Here is a 6,023-nt window from a genome sequence, read left to right as displayed (position 1 = left end):
GATTCCCTAAGACCCCCACCTCATCCAATTTATAACCCCACCCAAGCTGCATGCAGCAGCTTTTGCATATGAATGGCCTTTTCTTGCTCAGGGTAAAATCTCTCAAACAAGCTGCAGCTGGGTCAGGGAGTCCCAAACCTATCAATAAAAGGCCCAAGACCTGGCACCAGCACCAGCCTGCCTTGCTTCATAGCTGGGCCTCATCTGGGCACTTCCAAACCCGATACAAAGAGGAGGAGTCTGCAGATCTCTCTGTAGCTCCCGCAAGGTGGCCCCAGGCAGTGGCTGACTTTGCACCTCCCTGGAGACCCAAGAGCCAGTGTACCCAGTGGTCAGTGTCAGACCATACCAGATTACAACTCTACACATCCATAAGCGACACACTCAAGGGGCAGACTCAGTGAGCACCAAAGCCCCACTGAAGCAAATCCTGCTCCATAGGAGTGTTCCCTGCACAGCAGCTCTCCCACTATAGCCACAGCTGGTCCTCACAGCCAATTGGCCTGGAGATCAATTTCTCCCAGTGACACCAACAGCCATCAAGTCTCAACTACAACAAGACTGTGCTCACAGCCCACAAAGGGGTGGACCTAGAGCTCCCAGATCAGGTGACTGGGGAGGCTGAGCCACTGGGCCCTATAGAACACCTACTACACAAGGCCACTCTACCAACTCAAGGAGACATAGCAGCTCTACCCAATACATAGAAACAAACACAGGGAAGCATCCAAAATGCGGAGACAAAGAAACATATGAAGGAAATAGAAGAAAGCAAACTACTGGATATAGAGTTCAAAACAATGGTTATAAGGTTACTCAAGAATCTTCTAGAAACCTCAAAAAAAAAATGGAAAAGGACCAGTTAGAAAGTAAGCATACACTGACTAAAATAAAGAATATGCAGGGATTCGACAGTAGAGGATTCTGAGAATCAAATCAATGATTTGAAATATGAGAAAGCAAAAAACACCCAACCAGAAGAGCAAAAAGAAAAAATAATCCAAAAATATGAAGATAGTGGAAGGAACCACTGGGACAACTTTAAGCGTACCAACATTTGCATTATGGGGGTGCCAGAAGAGAGAAAGAGAGCAAGATATAGAAAACCTATTTGAAGAAATAATGACAGAAAACTTCCCCTACCTGGTGAAAGAAATAGACTTACAAGTCCAGGAAGCACAGAGAGTCCCAAACAAGAGGAACCCAAAAAGGACCACACCAAGACACATCATAATTAAAATGCCAAGAGCTAAAGACAGAGAGAGAATCTTAAAAGCAGCAAGAGAAAAGCAGTTAGTTACCTACAAGGGAATGCCCATACAACTATCAGCTGATTTCTCAACAGAAATTATGCAGGCCAGAAGGGAGTGACAAGAAATATTCAAAGTGATGAATAGCAAAGACCTATAACCAAGATTACTCTACCCATTCCCCCCGGTATTAGTCTACTCAGGCTATCATAACGAAATGCCATTGACTGGGTGGCTTAAACAACAGATATTTGTTTTCTCACTTCTGGGACCTGAAGTCCAAGAAGCCAGCATGGTTGGGTTCTGGTGAGAGCTCTCTTCTTGGCTTGTAGATGGCCACCTTCTCACTGTTCACACAGCATTTCCTCAGTGTGTGTCCTGGAGAGAGAGATCTCTCCCTTCTTCTTGTAAAGTCACCAATCCTATCAGATTAGGAACACACCTTAGGACCTAGGTTACCCTTAATTACCTCTTAAAGTCCTAGCTCCAAATACAGTCATACTGTGGGTTAGGGCTTCAACATGTGAATCTGGGGGACACAGCTCAATCCATAGCACCCCTACTCCTTTCCCAGCCTTGTTTCCACCCCGACAGTCCCAGTGCTGACCAGGCTTGGCCCTCAGCCCACAGCAAGACAGACCTTCTTCCTGACTCTGGGCCCTTGGAGCCAGACAGGGATTGTATTATAACTCTGTTTTCTGGAAGGCGGCTCAGCCTTTACCCCTCTCCAGCCGGATCTTGCCAAGGAGGGCAAGTGGAGCTTGGCTTTGAGCAGGCCTCTGGGAAAAGGAGACAAGCCAGGAGGAGGGAACCAGAGATAGAAAATGGGGGTGGGGGGGAGAGAGTGTCAGTCACATATCATTCATTCATTCACCAACTATGTGCTGAGCTCCCAGCTGAACAGTGGATGAGGCACCCCAGGGTGGACCAGGAGGTGGGGGAGAGCCTGCATGTGCCCCAGGAGAGATGCTCTGTCCTCCACAGCATCCGATTTGACACCCGGTGAACACTGAGGCGGGACGTATTCCTAGTTCACCTCACTCCCACTGTGCACGCACGCATGTGCACACACACACACACACCTTCCATCTTCTGCATCAAGAGTGAGAAGCCTCTAAAGTCAGCCAGATCTGGAAGCAGGAACCTGTGCCATTGACTAGCTGCCTGACTTAAGGGCAAGTCACTCCTCTGGACATTGAGCCTCCATTTTCCCATTTGCAATACCCACCCCATAACATTATGGTTATGGGCCCTGGCCAAGGTAGCTCAGTTGGTTAGAGTGTTGTCCCAATACTCCAAGGTTGAGGGTTTGATCCCCAGTCATGGCACATACAAAAACCAACCAATGAATGCATAACTAATTGGAACAACAAATCAATGTCTCTGTCTCTCTCTTTCTCTCAAAGTAATAAATAAAAAATAAAACAAATTAAGGTTATGGGAAGCCTAAACATACACTGGACATGAATGCACTTGGTGGCCTACACAGAACCAATGTTTGTTACGCGAAAGAGAGCACTGCTAGCTTTCATTAAGCACCTGAGGTATATGCCAAGGACCATGCCCCTGGAACGGGAGCTCCATGGGAAAAACGACTCACCTTGTTCACCCCTGACTCCCCTGAAACAGTGCCTGGCACACCTCAGGCCTCCTACAGTAAGTATTTGTTGGGAGCTTTGCCAGATGTTATCTCATTTAATCTTGACAGCACGACATAAGTACTGTTATTCCTCCTCATCTGATGGCTATGGACCTGTGGATTGGGTAATTAAGTCAATGTCCCAGTTTCCAACCATAATAAGCGGTGAAGTGAGATTTGAAACCAAGCAATCTGGACCCAAACCCATGGTGATGGTGATAAGAATGATGACATTTGGAGCTCATTAAGCCAGAGGTTTAGTCCCCTGCCTCCTCCATATGCACCAAACCCCTTTTCTCCCCTCAGGGATCAGGTTCCCCAGCCCACCCTGGTGCCCACCTCAGGCTGCTGACAAAATCACCGCCCCACCTCCACCCCCTTTCCACCTAGAATCTTCCATCAGGACCTCCTTCCTTCCTCCCAAACGATAGGCCTTATTCCTTAGTTTCCCCTTTCTGGTGCCGAAAGAATCCTGTTCCACTTGGCTGCCTGAAGACCCCCTCTTGCCCCACTGGGAGACAGTACAAAAAGAACACTGCCCTGAGTTCCAATCTGCTTCTACCACCAGTTTGTTTATGCCTTCAGGCAAGCAAGTCACAGACTCATATAGGCCTCAGTTTCCCATCTGTGTAATGGGTGAGCCCTGGTCTTCCCGGAAGTGACCTTTCCCGGCTTTCAGGCTAGAGCCATCTCCCTCTCTCTCCACCCCACCTCCACTCCACCTCCCATCCCCGCCCCCCCCCTCCACACCCACACACACACACACACACACACACACACACACACCCTCTCCAGCCAAGATACTGCCCTGCTCTCCCCAAAGCTTCCTGTGTGGTCTCTCCTCCCTCCTACCTCCCACCCCAGAAATTCAGGATCTGCCTCCTGGCAGCCTCTGCTCTTCCCCCACTCTGGGCCTTCCCTCTACTTTGGCTTATGCTGACCCTCTCTTCCTCTACCAGTGCCCGGAGTCCCCCACAGGCCACCAGAGTGCCCCCACAAGGCCACCATCTGCAAATAGCACAACTGGAGGCTGACCCCCAGTTTGCAGGGCTATCTCCCCTCATTAGAGCCCCAAGAACATCCGCTGCAGGGGTTTACAAGGCCATTTGAATTTAAAGGCAACCCTCCCCACACCCAAAAGAAAAAGTTTCAAAAATTTTTAAGGTCCACTTACATATAAACCCTTCTGGGCCTTTTGCCTGGGACTTGGGACTCACCCACCCTAAATTCGAAGAAATCTCTTCTGGGGAAGGTTTTTGTTTTTACCACAGCCTCTCCCTCATCCAGGGCTTTTGGAAGTGGGGGTGATCACAGGTCCTGGGAGCACAGTTCAGGCTGGCCTGGCCTGACCCTCCAGGCCGCGATCAGGCCAGGGGTCACAGAGCAGTCACATGTCGCTTTGAATGAGAAGCCTTGAACTGAGGCTGAGAAATGAAGTTGGGAAACAGCTCAGCCAAAGGCAATTGGGCTTTTTTTCTTAGGCTTTCGTGGCGGGGGCGGGGGGGGGGGGGGGGGGTGGGGGCGGGCCGCGGCTCTATTGTCCGACTAACCTTCCACGATGCTGGAAAATTGAATTTATTCCCTGAGCAGTCTGATCCAATTTCCCCTGGGTAGGGAGGAGGTTGGGCTCCCCTCCCTGCTGCTCCAACTAGAAGCTTCTGGCTCTACTCAGAGACTAGACCCTGAGCCCCGGCCCAGCCAGGCAGCACCCCACCCCCAATACGATCCTCCCTCAGGAAGCGCTCCCTGCATGTGGGGGAAACTTTCTCAGGAGCTTCAAGTTTCCTTGTCCTTCTCACTCAGCAACCAGCTGTCTTGGCCTGTCTCCCACACACTCCAGCTTTCCGTGCGGGCCCCTCTGAGTCCCCCAGGCTCCCCATCTCTGTCTCTGCCCTCCAGGGCTCCAGGGCGAGCCGATAGAGAGAAGTACAGCTGTAAAGCATTTGCGCTGGCCGCCAGGCTGGCGGGGGAGCCATCTGCAGCGGGGTAGCTGCCAGGCCTGAAATGACGGGAACCTTGGGCCTCAGCCCAGCTCCAGCCAGGCCCCAGCCCTTCCACCCCAACCCCCAGCGCAAGAACCCCTGTCTGCCAAGGCCAAGGAGGCCAGGGGTGAGGAGAATGACCTGGGGGCCACTCCAGGAGCCTGGGGGCTGGCACCGTCAGCCCCCACTTGGCACCCTGCCTCTGAGCGTCATGGTGGGGGTGGGGAGATTGTCCTAGGCTCCAGGACTGCCCACCCAAGCCCCCGGGAAAGGCTTGTCCAAGGCTGGTCCCCACACCACTGCCACCCTCCCTGGTGAAGAGCGCCTCACCACCTCCACTTCCCCGTAGTCTGTACCCCGCCACCCTCCCGGCGAAGGACTCGGAAGGAGCGGACTGCAGAGACAGACCTCCGACCACACCAGGCCCATCTGGTTCCAATCAAGAGAGCAGGTTCCCAGATCATGGAGGGCACATTGGCGGTGGGGGGGGGGGGAGGCCACAGCCTCATGGGCACCCCCAGAGCCCTCCCCCGAGTGCGACCCCCTCCCATTTGGTCACCTTTCACCTCTCAGGTGGGCCTCACACACCTGGGCCTCATACACAGCCACCAGCGTGGGCCTGCCTTTTCCTGCCCAATAGTCGGTTAACATAAGAAACATCCAAAGCTGTAAGAATTTTTGAGAGGTGTTTGTTTGTTTGTTTGTTTGTGGGGGTTTTCTTTTTAGTGTATTTGAGCCAAACTGATGGCAACTGCCGAGAAGCAAAAGCAAAGCAAGGGGGACCGGGTGTGGAATCTCCGGGATTGGATTAAAAATAAAACAAATAGACACTCCTTTTACATAGGCGGGTATAGGACAGTTAACACTGGCAATTAACGTGATAATGGGAGAAATGGCTCACCTGTCCAAATTTCAAATGACGGACTAGGAAACAGAAGCATGGTGAAAATGAGGCTTTTATCACACTCTCCAGAGCGGGCGCCCATTTCACAGGAACACACGAGGGCAAGGAGCGCAGCCTCTTTATTTAGACCCGCCTCCGGTTCCTCATTGGCTGAGGACTATTTGGTCATCTATTTCCTTGGTCTTGCTGTCTCCCATTGGTTCACTTTAAAAAAAAATGGGCTGGGGCCTTCTCTAGTTGCCTCCACC

The sequence above is a fragment of the Eptesicus fuscus genome, chromosome 20, assembly GCF_027574615.1.
Source record: "Eptesicus fuscus isolate TK198812 chromosome 20, DD_ASM_mEF_20220401, whole genome shotgun sequence".
Classification (NCBI taxonomy): Eukaryota; Metazoa; Chordata; class Mammalia; order Chiroptera; family Vespertilionidae; genus Eptesicus; species Eptesicus fuscus.
The sequence above is the reverse complement of the archived record's forward strand: the minus strand, read 5'-3'. Positions refer to the sequence as shown.